Here is an 18,924-nt window from a genome sequence, read left to right as displayed (position 1 = left end):
CCTAATCAGTTATTTAAAATATAACGGCCTTCAGAAAAGACCTTGAATGATTTGCTTGGCTTTTCCTGAAATCATGCTATGGAAGACAGGAATAAATGCCAATTCCTTATTCTACACTTCTACAGATTTATCTTTTTTTTTTTTTTTTTTTTGGCCATCTGTATTTTAGAAATGTATGTTTTACTCTGTTTTTTTTAAAAAAATCTGAGAAATAAGGTAATTGTGAACTAATCCTAGAGAGCTGTTTCTGTCAGCTTCTTTGTTCTTTAAGAAGGAGAAGAAATTGTGGATTAGTGCACCCTAGTGTACAATTAAATGTAAAAGGATGCTATGACTTCAAAGTGTCTGATCCTTCTCTTTGGTTCTCTGAACATGTCTGTGCAGATAAGCCACTTTTACTATGAAAATTTTGGATACTAAATCAAACTACAGCAGTTGAAGATTCAGAATCTCAAAGCAAATTAAGATGCAGTTTTATTTAGTAAATAAAAATCATAAAAAATAACTATGCTTTTCTTATTTGCAGTGACTGGGATTGAATGGTTTGTTCATCTCTTAACATATTAAAATCTATATTTTTTTTACTGTTCTTACAGATATTAAAATTCTTTTTACTGTTTTTGCATATTGTTTGTTACTAGAACACTGTGACTATAATAGTCTCCCAAAATAAATTTGCTCTAACAAATAATTTTGAACATTAAATTACCTGTCCCTTTAAATAGCCCTGAGCTACAATTCTACATAGCCAGTGACCTGGTAACCATTCATTCATTCAAATATATGCAAATATACATATGAGAAAAGAATGACAAACCAGAAACAAATCAGATATTCTCCAGTCCTTCATGAAGCTTGTAGTCCATTAGTGAAAAAGCAAAAAGTATGGTGACATCAGCATAACCCAAATGCTAAGAAGGCTTAAAGAGGACGTTTCCCATGAGTTGCCTACACCAAAGAGAAATGACAATTACTGGCTGGTAATGTTGGCATTTCAATCAGGACAGCAGGACATTCCACAGATAAAATACAAGTTATCTATCCTCTTTTACTCTTCAGTGTTTATGAGGAGCTAGAGATGAAATACAAATATAAGAGGAGACATTTTTCTTATATGCTATTGTTTAAGTCTTATAAAGTAGGGTTTTGCCTTATTTTCTTGTTTATGTTTTGGAGGTTTGTTGGTTGTTATAATGTTATTGCTCCATCTATTAGGTAAAAAGCATTACTATACCCTCCTATATCAAGTCCCTCTCTTGGTACTGTGAGTGGCATGGCAATACAGTATCCAGTTTCAGTAGGACTAACTTCATGGGTTCCTATAAATACTGGAGAGTTCTTTACTGAAAATGTGAGTTTTTTTATGGCAGTAGATCATCTTGGTTTTTATCCAATATGACCATAGATAGCATTTAAATTTCTTTCCCATTAACCATCTGCTTGACAAGCTGTCAAATTCTTTTGACAAAGACTACTTACCTGACTGTGTTAACTCTTTCTTGATATCTCAGGCAGGCTACTTCTCATCCTGCCATACTTTAGCAGCTATCTCTACTTCTGGCTTCTATCCCTCAATGATATGGCTTTGTTACTTTAATCTAGGCCCTAGGTTTAACACAGAGGACACATAGGTTCCAAAGATCATAAAGAAATTGAAGATCAGGCAAAAATTCAACAAAGGTTAAAAAAAACATTTATTTTGAGGTATAAGTATTTTACTGAAGACAGAACAGAATTATTTTTATAAGCCATGTCTAAAAATATCAAGGAAGAAATACCTAGACTACAAAGACTAAGGAAGAGAAAAATAGCAAATAGATTTCAACACATTTTTGGAGCCAGAAATCAAATCAAAGCCAGGACATACCCTTAACAATTGTGAGGACTGGCAAGAGAATAAGAGTTCCACATCAAGCTAACAATTTGTCATATAAAACATATATATTGTTCTACCTTGAAAAAAGTTTAAAAGAGTGGTTGAATTATGTCGTTATATGACTGAGTTTTGAAAAATATTATAAATAAATTTAATTATTAATGTTTGCTTCTTGGCTTTCTATTGATTAGTCAGCGATATTTGGGTGAAAAATAAAATATAGATATACTCATTTCTTAAGTTATGAATATTCCTGCCATATCATTTATTTTCCTTTGTATTCCATGTTGTTATCATTAATATATTCATATAAGGCTTCGGCTATTGATAGTGAGCTATAAAAGATTAAAATATAAAACATAGTAATTCAAAAAATGGACAAATCTTGAACTTATGTTCATAAATATACTATATTAAAACAGTTTTTATATATGCTTTCAAAAGTTATTCTTTTCCATATTAAAAATTATGAAATTAAAAGGACAAATACAAATGTTAGTAAATATTAAACTATTGGTTAAAACTTAAAGCTAAACTTTTTAGAATTTTTTGAAAATTTAATCAAATTTTATAAAATAATATTATAAATATAAAACTACTTGCATTTGTACCCTGTAACATGAATCCAATTGGCAATGCAAAGAACTAGTATAATACAATGTATGCTACATCTACATATATACAAATACAAAAGGAATAAACATTATTAATGAGGGACTGTGTTAGAGAAACTTCCCCGGTCGGCTAGGGGCTTTATTTAAAGGGCAGGACTTTTCCCCTCTGGTTGGCTAGTGGCTTTCTTTCCAGTTTTCCCTCCTCTGGCTCTTAGGGGCTTTGTTCAAGGGCAGGGACTTTTCCCACCTCTGACCCCTTGAAGTGGAGGCTCACTGACTCAGGGTTTTAAAACAGTAACCAATCTGGTAAAGAAGTCAAAGTTCAATTAATCTAGAGAAAGGTTGAAAAAAAATCCCTCTCATTGGATGAGCACAAGAATGGGGAAAGAATAACTCAGGGGTAAAAGCTCCAGCTGCCCAAGGCTGCAGCGGCACCCCGCCTCCGGGTCTCCTTCCACCGTGTGGAAGCTGTCCTTTCTCTCTGCCTAATAAACCACACTACCACACACTCTTTGGGGCCACAAGTTCTGTTAGACCTGTAACACTCACTGTGATATCCAGGCCCTCTTCCCCATTCTTTGGGGTTGGGGAAGCCAAGAACCTAAGTTCCAGAGAATCCAGTTGCAGCCAATCCAGTTACATTAATATAGCCACATCTTTCTCATCTGCATTGTGCAATGGTTACATAAACTATGTAGATTTGTTTTTCCAGAAACAAGATTTGAAATATAAAGGGAATTAAGGAAAGGGATGTGTGACATTACAGAGAAATAATAGTTCCTTAAGCAAAAATCTATTGGATTCATGCTATTTGTGAAAAAAGAAGTGTGTTTCCTGTTACATAATGCACTCAAATGTTTCTCAACCCCTGAAGCAGCGTCTGTCTTCAGTACGCAAAACTCTTTGGCATTTGGACATATTTAGGCATAGGACAATATAGGTAGAAAAGTGTTTTTCTTGGAGCTAAATGTTAGCCACAAGAGATCTTGATTAGGGTTGTGGGTCTAAGTGGCAGGTGCAAAATGACAGAAGTTGCTATATAAATTTAACTATTTGTGTGTTTGTGATATGAGAACATCTAAAGCATGCAGCATGAGGCTGGTTCCTTTCTTACCCTGCTGTATTCATAGTAACTGTGTTAGCTAGAGTAGAAGTAGGAGCTGACCCACATGGGAAGACCCTAGAGAATGTCTGTTTCTGAAGACAGCATGAATAGGGGACTATAGAGAAGCTAATTTGAATGACTATCTAAAAACTGTGCTAGTTTTCACTGTCATCCTATTCGGCCCAACTCCTTCACACAGTAATATGGTGAGAAGTAAGGTTATGAGAGTGTTAATTTTAATGACTATTTACAGAAAAACTGGCCCAGTTTTCACCATTATCCTATCCTCCCCTGTGGGCAGAGAGATGGGCAGACAATTTTTCTGACTCCTGCCAAATACTCGAAACACAGGCACGCAGTCACCAACATAAATACAGAGATACGCACCGAAATTGCAGTGATGATCTCCATGGGTTGAGTTATGCTTTCATATATTGTTTGATAACTGAAGGAAGGCATTCCCCAGTCTGGCCTTTGGGGACCTCAGTCCTAATATTTTAACTCTTCATATAGTCATCTTAAAATAAAGCTTGTCATTTGAAATGTCTAGCTTTATCCTCAAAAACAAAGCTTCCATTTAGTCTTCCTCATCTGGTAACCAGTTTATCAAAAAATATAATTGTCTATACAATTACAGAGAAAATCAATTCTAACACATCAATAATAACCAATCAAATATTTCCTTCTGAAGTATAAAACAAGCAACCATTATTTAACACATAAAATAGAAAACAGCAGAATAAGATAGTAAGTTTTGAAACAACAGAATATTGAGCCCAGAATAAATATAGCTTAGAAAAGAGAAATTTTAAATAACGTAATTAATATTCTCAGAGAAATTGCTGGTGGGAACATAAAATGTTGCAGCCATTCTAGAAAACAGTTTCATCATTTCTCAAAAAATTAAGCATTCAAGTACCATAAAATTCAGCAATTGAACTCTCAGGCATTTATATAAGAGGGGGAAAAATTTACACAAACACTGGAACATAAATGTTCGTAATAATAGCTGCAAATTAGGTACAACGCAGGTATCTTTCAATGAATGAATAAGCAAACCATGGCATATCTTATCTGTACCACGGGATACTGCTCAGCAATAAAAACGAATGAACCAATGATACATGCAACCACCTGTATGAATCTCCAGAAACTATGCAGAGGAAGCAAACCAAATACATGCTGTATAATTCCATTTGTATGAAATTCTTGAAATACAAAATTGTAGACATGGAGAATAGTTAATGGTTACTAGGGCTTAGGGAAACAGCGGAGTGGGAGGAAACTGAGTATAACTCAATAGGGATAACATGAGAGACGTTTGTGGTGATGGAAAGGTTCTATATCTTGACTGTACTAATTTCAGCATCTCAGTTATAATTTATATTATAGTTTTGTAAGATTTTATCAATGGCATAATTCAGTATGATGTGCATGGTATTTTGATTATTTCTTACAACTGCCTTGGGAATCTACAATTATCTCAAAGTAAAAACCTTAATTAGAAAGTGACATTGTGGCTGGATGTGGTGGCTCATGCCTGTAATTCCAGCACTTTGGGAGGCCAAGGAGAGTAGATCATTTGAGGTCAGGAGCTCACAACCAGCCTTGCCAACATGGTGAAACATCAGCTCTACTAAAAATACAAAAGTTAGCTAGGTGTGGGGGTGGGCACCTGTAATCTTAGCTACTCAAGAGGCTGAGGCAGCAGCATTGGTTGAACTCAGGAGTCAGAGGTTGCAGTGAGCCAAGATGGTGCCACTGTACTTCAGCCTGGGTGACAGAACGAGACACTGTCTCAAAAAAAACACACAAAAATGAAATTGTTACTTAAAAGCCTCAGACAATAAAACATAATCATCATACAAAAGTAAATCAATAAAATGACTAGAAAATAACACTGAAGAAATAACATATGTTTATCTTGAGAGGAAAAAAAAGAGGGAAAATATGAAAGCAACAGTAAGTAACATAGTTCAATCCTGTAGGCACAATGTCTATTAGGAATTAAAGAAGACTGAAGAAAAAAATGAAAAAGACAAAATTATTGAACAATTAGTATAAATAAACTTTCAGAACTTGCATAAACTCGTGAATTTTTAGATTGAAAGGAAAGTGTTTGGTCTTTAGAACTTAGTTTAAATCTATCAAATTTTACAGCTTTGTTTGCACAGGTTTCCAAAATTTCTTAAGTTTAATCCAAAATGAAATGATAGCTCTTGAATATATTTTAATATATGTCTTTTTCTCATTTCAGTGTATTTTTTAGATATTACTGATTGTATTGAAAAATTCTTTCTAATATGATAGCAAAGTTTTATCACCAGATCAATCAAATCATTGGAAAGCATTCTTAGTTTTGTACCAATCTTTTCAATATTTCTGTCTCTTCCTTTCTTAATGCAATGTTTAGATCTTCTGGTAAAGTAATAACACTGATTGTGTTATTTCTGATTTTAGATAAATTATTAATATTTATATGTATAATTTTTGTTCTAGATTTATGGTTTTGATACATTTATCAAATTAATGATGTTTTCTTCTTTCTTAATTTGGTATGAATTTTAACATACACAAGGTTGTATATTTCAAATATTTTCTGTTAGCTATTGAATTTATTTCATTTTATGACTGTAATCACAGTAAAATATATTTTGGTTAAAATAGATTTCTATCCCAAATGCAAAATATAGCCCAGGTCTGCACATAACACTGATAGGAATTTTGAAAAGCATGGTAAATTTAGATTTTATTTAGAAATAGGTTAGAATATCCCTTAAAATTAAAATTAAATATATCAAATAATAAAAAGGAAAGCAAGTTCATACAAGTTTAGATTCAAAATATTTCAATTAATCTTGAAGTTCCAGTCATATTTAAGCATTCAGAATTGTTTGATACCAAATAATATTTTATATTTGAATTAATATTTCTTTTTACATTTTTTAAAATTTTATGCATATAGTTTATTTGAGTGCAAAGCCTGAGTACAAACACCCAGGAAACACAGACTCCAAATGAATGAGGTCAGTGTTACAAGTAGAGGCTAAGGTATTAGTTATACAGACAGAGACAGAAAAGTTTTAGCAGGATTACATTTTTCATACAAGGTGAGTTACAATGATTTCATTGGGCCACTTGGCCTTCCTAATTATTTACAGAAGTTGCAGTGCATGCCAAATGACTCAGGCTATACTGCCACATTCCTCTCAAGGCTCAAAATAATTTAAAGTTCAAACAACTTTAAATCTGAATTATTTAATTTCATATAACCGAGCTACATCCTCCTGTGCACAGTACTTTAAATCCTAATACTTATTAAATGTAAATGTTATGTAAATAGTTGGTATACTATATTGTTTTTGAAATTTGTATTATTTTTAATTGGTGTATTGTTATTTTTTGATTTGATTTTATTCTAATTAGGATTCCAGGGTTACATGTACAGGTTTATTACATGCAACCCACACTTCATTATTGAACATGTAATATGGTACGTGCTGAACTTAACTAAGAGGTGTGGCAGTATTCTCTCAAGAAAATTAAGAAAATTTAAGTTCAGGATTTATATATTTTAAGTAATTATACTTAAGAAACTCTAAGTTGTAGCCATATTGTTTTAGCAACCCACTGTTTCTGGTTTATATATAAATTTTCTCAGTGTTTTGTCCCAATGGATACATCTCTTTATATCACAAAACTTGTTTATCTCATCTGATCTATCAGTTTAATCAAGTGATTTTAAGTGATAAAAAAGGTAAATTCATTTTTTTGCAGAACAAGGATAAGTCAGAGACTTAAATTAGGCAGGAAATCAAAATCAGATCTGTTACAGTGATTCTTATAATCTTTAAATCCTTTTGTATTTCTTTATTTTTTTCCTAATTTCTGCACATATTTTCCTTGTTTTGTTAAAGAGCAAATAGTTGTTTACTATGCAGATTATGCAAAAAAGCTTTATCTGTATACTACTCTATCAGGAAGGCTATGGACCCAGGAGGCACACTTAGTTATCAGAAACAAAGTTATTTACATAGGCAGTTCATAGAAAAGTGTAAAAAGTATAAGCAAAATAATAATAATAATAATAATGTGTTTAAGAAAGACTTTTCAAAGAAAAATTAAAAGAAAAAATCATAATGTTAGTTTTCTCTTTCCATGCTATGAGGCCCAAATTCATATTTTCTTCATGTTCCTTTCAGGAAGATGAATAAGCTATTCAAAACTGCAAAACAAAGTAAAGCAACATTTAAATTACATAGAAAGGCTTAAGTTTAAAAATCATTTGACAATGAGATAAGCAGGAATGTCCAATTAAACAAACCCTTGGGCAAATTGCTATTTCTTTTACTGATTCTTTTTTTTTTCTTCCATAATCTATAGAAAAAAATTATTGGCCAGTGACTCTTAGTCTATTTTAATTAAAAAAGCAATATTTATTAACAACAGTCCATAGCTAACAACTTTAATTCTTCTATCAAACTCAGGCAAGAAATTATTAAATTCATAAATGTGCTTTCATTGCATTTTAATGGAAATGAAATTAGACCTGTCTTATCAGAGGTGGGACTAAACACTAAAAGAAGCAGAAGTACTGCCAAATAGTCAATTTACATAAATAAATTTGCCTCCTTTACAAATCAGGAAGTCTTTTCATGAGTGCTTGAAAAGTAACATCATTCCCAAGCTGACTTTGAATTGATGGACTAGTGGTGAGTCAGATAAGATTTAACTAAAACCTTTTCTCTTTTTTCTTCACTCTAGATAAATTTTAAGCTTCACTTTTCCCATGATACCTATCTAAATGTTAATACTGCACATCTTTTCCACACTATTATTGCATTTCTTGGGAAGAAGTATATATCCTATAGACAGCAATTCTGTTCAGTTTGAAATAATAAATATTCTGAAATACCTAATTCTGAATAATTTATGTACAAAATCTACAAAATGATGGTTGCAAAGCTTCCTTTTAAAGAATGTTACTAAATTTTATTGAAAGGTACTATATAAATTCATTAGATGATGCAGCAGATCTTATTGTCCAGGAATGTACATTAAGGCAACCTCTGTCTTTTTTTGCAGAAATACTAACCCTTACTGAATTATAAAACAAATTGTTCAAGTTAGAATAAATTTTTGAAGTCACCTAAGTAAAATTATCACACTATATTAAAAATAAATAACTTTCTTCTATAGCATACCGAACTAGAGGCCATTTATTGTCCACTAGAAAGCCTTAGTAACAAAGCATCCCAGTGTATTGTTGGCTCTTGACCAGGTGGTCACAATTTTCAATTGCTTACCTTCTGCTTTGTCTTGATCAAACTTTAGTGAGGCTTCTGTTTTCCTTATTCGCTCCTGAACTCTACTTGCTCTCAGACTGAGAAAACTCTAAAAGGCTGAAAATATTCCCATAAACAGATTATCCCCAGAGCAGTTAAGAAAAGGTATTCTTCTGAAAACAATCTTTTTGAAAGCATCTGAAAGTCATTAATAAAGTTAGAATTTGAAGGATCAAAATCCCAGAGAAAAGGGAAACACAGAGAAATGAGCCCAACATTTGGCACTACTATTCCTCCATACACATTCATAAGTTCATAAGTGATGGCCAGAAAGCTAAGAATCTGCACATAGCTTTAAGCATTCTTATGCAGCAAAGGAGACAGAAATGGGAGCTTAGAACTAGTCAAGATGTTTGGTCTTGGTAAAATAATCTACTTTGCAGGTGGGTAATCTTTACAGGTTTGTAGGAATGCACCAAAGATAGACCAGCCATCTGAAAGACAAATTAAGCCTCCAGTAACCCCAGTCTGTGGTTGAATTAAAGGGATCTGCCCCTAGATTATAAACCAGATGCAAAAGCTTCAAGTTATCTTTATATTTTATCACACATAATAATTTGCATTAAATTTTAAAGATAACTAGCATACTAGGACTCAAGATCAAATGAACTAAAATAAAAAAAATACACAATACAAAGATATCCACAAGGAAGTCCAATAATGAAGCTGCCAGAATTAGCCTTTAAATAATGACCATCTATGTAATACTAGGGGAAGACTATTTTCAAAACATATAAGGAAAATGGTTAGCATCTCATGGAATACAAAAAGGAAGATGTTCAAAAATGAAATGACATTGCTTGTTCTTGATTATATGTCAATGTCAACAAGATGTTATGTCTCTCTTATCTCTTAGTTTATGCGTAAATTTAATGCAACCCTAATAAAACATAGGGAAGATATTTTTTTCTCCAACTAAACAAGTCATTTGTTGAGTTAAAGTTAAAAAATAATATGCATGAACACTTAGGACAACCCAAAAAATAAGAGCAATAGGAAAGGAATAGTGCCACCAGATTTAAAAGCATACTATAAAGTTTCTACAACTGAAATCATGTTATATGGTAAATAATAGTGAGACCAGTGGAATATAATAGAAAATACAACAGCCAAGAACATAGTAAAATTTATTACACAATAAAGGTAGTCATTTCAAATCACAGAGACAAATATGAACATTTTTTCAAAGCATGTTGGAACAACAGAACAGTCATTTAGATAATGATAAAAATGTATTCACACTTTTCCCTATACACTGAAAAAAATACAAATGAATTAGAATTCTGAGTGTAAATATAAATGTAGCCACACATGTCACAGGTTCCTTAGGGTGTTGCTTCACCAGCCAGTAACAACATCTGTGGCCAGTGGTGCCTTTGCCCAAGTTTTGCATGGGCCTGCTCAGCTGGTTCTGCCCACTGGGCCTGGTAGACTGTGCTGGGCTTTTGCTACCAGCCTGGAACCCATGCCTGCCAAGGGCAAGCCAAGCTCAGAGTGGTGAGGGGTGTGTGAACAAGCAAATGTGGGGTCTGGCCACTGTGCACAGCCAGGCACACTGGCTGTGGTGGGGTGGGCAGCTCTAGGCACTGGCATAGGCACTGGCTCCCTGTGGGGCTGTAGCTGGACCAAGCATATTGCAAGTGGCTTCTGCCTCGGGCACTGGGGAACACGGTCGCATTTGGAAGCTTGGAGATGTTCAGGAACTTCAGAGTCCCAAAGAAGGTTTCACAGCCCTGACTCAAGGAGCTCCTAGGTTTGAAGTCCCCAAAGGGCTGCAGCTCTTCTCTACTTCTTTCCTCCCCTCCCACAATGTGCGAAGTGGTGTTGGAGGGTGGAGCACGTTACAGCCCTGTCTGTGTTACAGCCCTCTTAGTCCTGCCATTTGACAGGTCCCAAGTTCTTGTCTCATATCCAGGAAACATGAGGTATGCAGACAACTGGAAGGTAAGCAAGGTGAAGCAGTGCTTTATTGAGTGACAGTACAGCTCTCAGGAGACTCAAAGTGGGTATCTTCTTTCCACAGGGAGGTGGACCCAGCATCTGTGCAACCCTCAGCTGAGAGGAGACCCACAGTGGGTAGCTTCTCTCTGCAGGCAGGTCATCCAACACTTGCTCAGCTCTCAGCTGACAGGACACCCACAGTGGGTAGCTCTTCTCTACAAGCAGGTCATCCAATCAAGTGTGTAGTTCTCAGCGGAGAGGAGATCCCACGTGGGTAGCTCCTATGTGCAGGCAAGTTGCCCCAACATCTGTGCAACTCTTACTGGAGAGGAGACCTAGAATGGGTAGCTCCTCTCTACAGTCAGGCTGTCTTGTCATCTGTTTAATTTCATAGGGGAAGACGAGTGTGCCGATTGGTCTATGGGAGGCCATGGGCGGGCCCAGAAAAGGCACCATAAGTTCTTACTCTGGTCTGTGGAAGTGGGAGCCCAGCCCCCAGGCTTCAGGCCCTCCCTGGTTTGAATGTGGGGTTTCACCAGGGACGTGCCTCTTTCTGCCCAGGAGCCTGTCTGCCTCCTGCTGCCATTCATGGAGCCCAGGATGCTTGTGCCAAGGCGTGCCTTCAGGACCACACCAAGCCACCCTCAGCCCCCACTTGACCTCCCTTCAACGTTCGTCAGTGCCCAAATTATTGAGTGGGTCCGAGGTGGCAGGGGGCTGGTGTGTCAGTGCTGTCTTGAGTGTGTGCACACCCAGCCAGGTCGTGGCAGAGCCTGAGCATGGCCACAGCTTTGCTTCAAAATCAGAATGAACACTGGGAGTGGAGAGAGGCCAGGCAGCAGGAGCAGGCACTTATTAGCCTGCAGGATCAGGGGAACTTCCTGGGCCCCCATGATCACAGGGATGCCTGGATCTGCAGCAGCAGTTGCACCCAGGAGAGCAGAGCTAATGCCCAACCCACATGGAAGTGGGTAGGGCTCCCACCTGTTTCCCGCTCCTGCCAGCTCCTGGTGGAGTTAGCAGCCCCAGTCGTGCATACCCCACTGCAGCTACCACCTTTGCAGCAGCTGTTCCAGATGGCCGCTGCTGCCATCACACACACTAGAAAAAAAATGTGGGTTAATCTGTAATCTGGGTCTAAAAAACAATGTTTTGTAATAATGATCCGAAATTGCAACACAATAAAAGAAAACATTGAAAAATTTAACTCTAAAATAAAAATGAATTAATTTAGCAAATCTTCATAGCAAAAATGAAAGCAATGGTAACTGTAAACAATGTCAATAAAAAAAAACATATTTGTAACACATAATCAAGGAAAATCACATTATGAAAAAAAATACACTAAGACCAAAAATTGATAGAAAATGGGGCGAGAATCATTAATAGGTAAATCACAGATATAAAATCATCTGAAGCATATAAATTATTAAACATTACTGAAAATAAGGTATAAGTTAAGAAATGTAATTTCTCACCTTCAAGTTTGTTAAATATCCAAAATCTTGGTAACACAAGCTATTGTGGCGGCTACAGGGAAACTGTCATTCTTGCACATTGCTAATGGGAAACCAAAATGGTACAACACGTATAGAAGGAAAGTTACCGATCTTAACCCCAAACTACATATACATTCAACTTTTGACCAAACAGTATCACTTTAGGAATTCAGCTCCAAGATATACCACCAATGGCAAGAAAATACATATTTGTGCCTTCATGCATTGGGATATTATGTTACAACAAATTATTGAATACCATGTAAAAGCCCATACATAGAAAACTGCTTGAATAAACTATGCAAAACTAACTTACCTACAGCTCTCAGGAGAGCTGAAGTGGTAGCTGCTATCCACAAGTAGGTCATCCTGGCATCTGTGGAGCCCTCAGCTGAGAGGAGACCTGCAGTGGGTAGCTCCTCTCTGCAGGCAGGTTGTCCTGTTGAGTGTGAAGCCCTCCGCGGAGAGGAGGCCCAGAGTGAGTAGTTCCTGGTTAAACTATGTATGTTGGTGCAAAAGTAATTGCTGTTTTGCGGTTAAAAGTAATTGCAAAAACTGCAATAACTTTTGCACCAACCTAATATATATACACAATGAATTACTATGCAGGAAGTAATAAAGGTGATCTCTATGGCCTAATATGGATTATCAGGAAAAATTTTAAAAGGAAAACTCAAGTTATTCTTATAATATATAACTTACATAACTTATATAGTTTCTAAAAATAAACATAAGGATAACCAGAATCCAGTGAAATTGGTTAACCACAGGCAAGAAGTGGGAATAATATGGGAAAAGATTGAGTGGCAATTCTCTATGTATGCCATTTTATGTAATTTTGAAAATTAGAAGCATATTGAATTAATACATAATCAAAAACAAAATTAAATCACAAATATTTTGGAAACTCTAAAACTAAATTAAAATATAAAATATGTATTGATTGTTATATCAAATGCATAGAATAATGGCACAAGGAGAAGATGAACACAAGCAAATTTTAGACACACACTTTCAGGTTAAACACGGAAAGAAATGGAATGAAATCTACTTCATTCAATAGGTTTGCTTATGGTAGTGGTATGGGTGAAACTATTTATCTATTATCTTTGGTGTCCCATAGAAGAAGATATATTCCTTTGTGGGAGGGAGGCAAGATTATGGTCGTGAAAAAAAGTAGATACAAATATGTAAGCAGAGAAGATAAAGAAGACCATGTGATCTTAAATGTTGGATTAAAATTAGAAATTGTCAGCTCATACTGGCTAAATCTGCTTCAATAAAAAATGAAAAATATCAGTAACAGATTATAATGCAATTGAAAGAATAATTTACGAATCCACACATTAAGAAATATAAATAAAAACAATGAGAAGGGGAAAGGAGACAGAGACAGAGACAGAAATAGAAAGGAAGGAAGAGCAGATGGAAAGAGGGCAGAGAAAGAGAAACTGAGAGGAGGAAAAGCTTTTGTTTACTCTGTAAAACTAATAAATATACATGAAATGATAACTAAAATATCACTATTTTGCTACGGTCATGGTAATAATAACTGATTAAGGCAAGATTCATCAATGGATGAAAACACAACCGGGTGAAACTTGTTTGTTACCAAGATATTTATGCAGTTCCCATTTATCTCTGAATAGATTATTGATTTAAAAGGGGTAACTTTGTATTATATCAATATGGAAGGCATCAGCTTAATCAAGCGATCCAAGTTACCACCACCAATGATGAGACAGCTTAACATCATGTGCTTCTTGATGTGATTCACTGAAAAACAAAATAGCATCATTCATGTAATATTTCTTCTAACACATATTTTGAAACTGCAAATGAGAATACAATCAGACTAGCATTGCGGGACATTTTACAAAACAATTGATCTATATTTTTAAAAATTATCAATGTTTGAAAAACAAAAACTGAGGTGCTATCTCAGATTCAAGTAGCCTAAAGACATGTAAATACAATGTTTAATTCTGAATTAGATTCTGAATGGAATAAATTAAATTCTACAAATCATATTATTCAGGAAAATGGAGAAACTAGATAAGAAATGTGTATTAGAAAATAATGCCATAACAATGTTAACTGCTCTTATTTGAAAATGATACTGTATGTATCTTTGCTCCAGGATATACATAGTGAAATATTTAGGCATAGAATTAGTTTACTATGACTGCTGTAAGAAATTATTAAAGTAGTCCCCTATTCTCCATGAGGTATATGTTCCAAGACTGCCAGTGGATGCCCAAAACTGCAGATAGTATCAAATATTATATATACAGTACTTTTTCTTATACATACATGCCTATAATAAAGTTTAATTTATAAATTTGGCACAGTAAAAGATTAACAACTATAATAATAAAATTAAACAATTATAATATGCCAGCCTCACTACCCTTGCATTTGAGGGTCATTAGTAAGTAAAATAAAGGTTACTTGAAAAAAAGCAATGCAATATTGCCACAGTCAATCTGATAACTGAGTTGGCTATTAAATGACTGAAAGGTGGGTAGCTTATACACTACAGATACACTAGACAAATGGATGATTCCAGTGCAACATATCACCGGTGGGATGACCAGATTTCATCACAATACTCTGTATGACATTCAATTTAAAACTTACGAGTTTTTTATTTCTGTCATTTCTCATCTAATTTTTTCAAGCCACAGTTGACTGCAGGAGGTAACTGAAACCACAGAAAATGAAACCACAGGCAAGGAGGACTGCTATACACATATGGTGGCAGATTAAAACCATAGAAATTTATTCTCAGTTTTGGAGGCCGGACGCCTGAAATCAAGATGTCAACAGGACCATGATCCTCTTGGAGTCCCTATGGAAGAATTCTTCCTTGCCTCTTCCAGCTTCTGGTGTATCCTGGTGTCCTTTGGTTTGTTGCAGCATAATTACAATCTCTACTTCCATCACACATGGTTTCCTTCTGTGTTTTTGTATTTTCTCCTTTTCTGTTTCTTATAAGCACATCCTTCATTTACTTTAAGGGCCCACCCTGATCAAAGATAAATTCACGCAAAGCTCCTTACCTTAATTGTATCAGCAAATAACTAATTCCAAATAAAGTCATAATTCTGAGGTTCTAAGTAAACATATATTTAGGAGATCCACTACTCAATCCACTATAGAGGGTCATACATAGAACACACTCTTAAAAGTTTCAGAAATAAATAATCATCATCACACACACACACAGAGCACCAAAGCAAATGTGGCAAAATGTAAATCATTGATGGATTTATGTGAAGGTTGTAAGAACATCTGTGTAATAAACTTGCATTTGTTTTCTATTTTGAGTTTTTATAATACAATACTAATTAAATAATATGGCATGTTAGAAAATATAAGAAAAATATGACAAAATTGAATATACATTTTAAATTTATAATAACACATGGAAACTCTAGAATTAGAGAAAAATACAACTGAAGTTAATTCAATGGATCTGTAAAATGGCATGTTAAACACAGTTCAAGTGAGGACCAGCAAACTGATAGGTGAGTAAAATATAAGCAGTGACAAAGAGGAAAAAACAGGTGGAACATTTAGAAAAGAGTATAGGAGAAACAGGGAATGTCTTCTTGACATATATTTAATTGGCAACCTACAAAGATATGTGAGAAATAATAGTGTGGAAGCAATATTTCAGTAAATGATACTCAAAAATATTTCTCAAAGAAGGAAAAACAGAAAGCATAATTCAAGAGTATTATGAACCCAAAATAGATTAAGTACAAGGAAAATCAGATCTTCGAAGATCACAGCAAAACCTCTAAAACAAAAACAATCAAGGATAAAAAACACAATCAGAAAGATAGTAATAATACGGCCAGGCATGGTGGCTCATGCATGTAATCTTAGCACTTTGGGAGACCTAGGTGGGTAGATTGCTTGAAGTCAAGAGGTCGAGACCAGCCTGGCCAGCATGGTGAAACCTTGTTTCTACTTAAAATACAAATTAGCTTGGTGTCATGGCACATGTCTGTAATCCCGGCTATTCAGGAGGATGAGGCAGGAGAATCGCTTAAATCTGGGAGGCAGAGGTTGCAGTGAGCTGAGATTGTGCCACTGCACTCCAGCCTGGGGGAGAGAGAGAGACTCTGTCTTTAAAAAAAAAAAAAAAGAAAAGAAAAATAGTCATAATACAACTATCAACTGTTCATTATACAGAAATGAGAATAATGCCAAAATAATGCAAGGAGTATTTTTTCAACAAATGTTGACAGACGATCTGTCTGGCTTTATTTTTAAAAACTGAACCCAAGCCGTCACACCATACACAGATGTTAAATTGAGAGAGATCATGGCCAGAAATGTATAAACTAAAAATATGACCATTGTACAAGAAAGAAAAAGACAACACCATTATGATTTTGGGGTAGGCAATGATTTCTTAAACAGAACACAAAGTCAGTAATTGTTAAAGCAAAACTTGAAATTATCTATAAAAGTTAAAACATCTTGCTCTTCAGAAGGCATTATTATATAAACAAAAAGGCAGTCCATAGACTTGGAGATAATATTTATGATACATAAATCTTACCAAGAAGTTGCATCCAGTATATATAAAGAATTACTACAACTCAGTAATAAAATAAACACAACCTTAATTAAAAAATACGCAGCATATCTTATTAGAAATCTAGCAGAATAGATAATAATGCCCAATTAAAACATAAAAACATTCTCAGCCTCACTAGTCATCTGGGAATTGCAAATTAAACCACAAAACAGTCCTTCACCCTAGGACGGCAAAAGCTAAAATGAATGGCAATCCCAAGTATGAGTGAAATGCAATGTAGCTTGAAGTCACATACATTTCTGGTGTGAGTGTAAAATGTATAAACCACTTTGGAAAACAGATCCAGTAATTTTTCATATAAGTTAAACATATACCTAACCTATTGCCCAGAAATCCCACTCAGCTGTTTCTCCAAGAGAAATAAAAACATATGTCTAAAGAAAGACTTAGACAAAAATTACACACTTTTCTATTATAATAGATAAAATCTGAAACTAATACAAACACCCATTAAGAAGATAATGTATGAGCTGTATGTATTTATATGCTTGAAGACCACTCCTTAATGAAAATTAAAACTATTCAAACATTCAAAATGGATGAGTAACAAAAATATTTTATGTTAAGAAAGCCAGACACAAAGGACGAGTTATTGCTTGTTTCCATGCACATAAATGACTAAAATAGACAAAAATTAGCTGCAGATACACATCAAAACGCTGGTTACCAGGACTTTTTCCCCCCACTCTCCCACTTACCTCAGCGCTGCTCTACTGCTTTGCATTAGCTCTGAGCTCCAGGCCACTGCTGAGCTAGCGCCACCATTGTCTCCCTTCAGCCACCATTGTGATTTTCCAGACCTCATCAGTCATGATTAGATTTAGGAGAACGGGGAGATCACTGAAGGGCCATGCCTGGAGGTGGAGGGGAAGGTGGAGGACAGAGGGAAACATTGATGGCTCCCTCACTGGTAGAAACACCTCTACTGAAGTCCCCCCCAGGGCGAAGAAACCCAAAGCACAGTTGTAACTGGTGTTGATGTCACGCACTATCACTTACAGGAAACAAGCTTCACAAAAGAAGCATGTAAGAAGTACATAAAATATTACATGAAATCAATCAAAGACAAACTTGAACAGAGATCAGAAAGAGTAAAACCTTTCATGATAAGGGTTGCTAAACAAATCAAGCACATCCTTGCTAATTTCAAAAACTACTAGTTTTTTATTGGTGAAAACAAGAACCTTGACAGCATAGTTGCTCTACTGGACTACCATGAGGACACTGTGACCCTAGAGATGCTTTTCTTTAAGGATGGTTTAGAAATGAAAAAATATTAGCAAATTTGGCTATTATTTTACGTTTATCAACTGTCATCAAAACTAGCTGCTTTTTGTCATCCACTCAACACCAGGACTTAAGACAAATGGAACTGATGTCATCTTGAGCTCTTCCTTTACTTTGTGACTTATTTGGAGTGGAGGCATTTTTAGGAAAAACATGTCATGTAGGTTGTCTAAAAATAAAATTTAATCTCATTTCAGAGAATACCTTTTAGTTTAATATATATATTTAAGCTAAATACATCCTGTAGTGTTCCTGGAGAAGCTAGAGCCTGGTTGTAAGGCACTACTAAAAAAAGAAAGACTATCATCAGATAACTTCTTCAGTGGAAATTACTTCCAGGACTGAAATATGGGAAAAAAAAAAAAGAATCTAAAGTTTTGAGTTGCAGTAAGGAAAGATCATGCTTATAGCAGTGCCAACATTTGAAATGAAGTCTTATACATTTCATCACCTACAATGGAAGTAGTTAACTTTGGAAGAATTAACTACTTCCACTGTAGATGATGGAATGAAAAGAGACTGAATTAAAAGAATAAAAAGAGACGAATTCAGTTGAAAAAACAGAGTAGAGGTTACTCTGAAAGATTGGGGTGATTGCTACAAAGGGGCATGAGATCATTTTCTTGAGTCCTAGAAATGTTT

General features: G+C 35.0%; 1 pseudogene; it reads left to right on the top strand.

The window, feature by feature from the left end:
- The first annotated feature begins 17,805 nt into the window (after positions 1-17,805).
- Positions 17,806-18,275, top strand: LOC116536577 (annotated as a pseudogene).
- Positions 18,276-18,924: the final 649 nt, after the last annotated feature.

Source organism: Sapajus apella, unplaced genomic scaffold, assembly GCF_009761245.1.
Source record: "Sapajus apella isolate SASKATOON/1434 unplaced genomic scaffold, GSC_monkey_1.0 scaffold102, whole genome shotgun sequence".
NCBI classification, from domain to species: Eukaryota; Metazoa; Chordata; class Mammalia; order Primates; family Cebidae; genus Sapajus; species Sapajus apella.
Note: the sequence above shows the minus strand (reverse complement) of the source record. Positions and strands in the feature narration are given on the sequence as shown.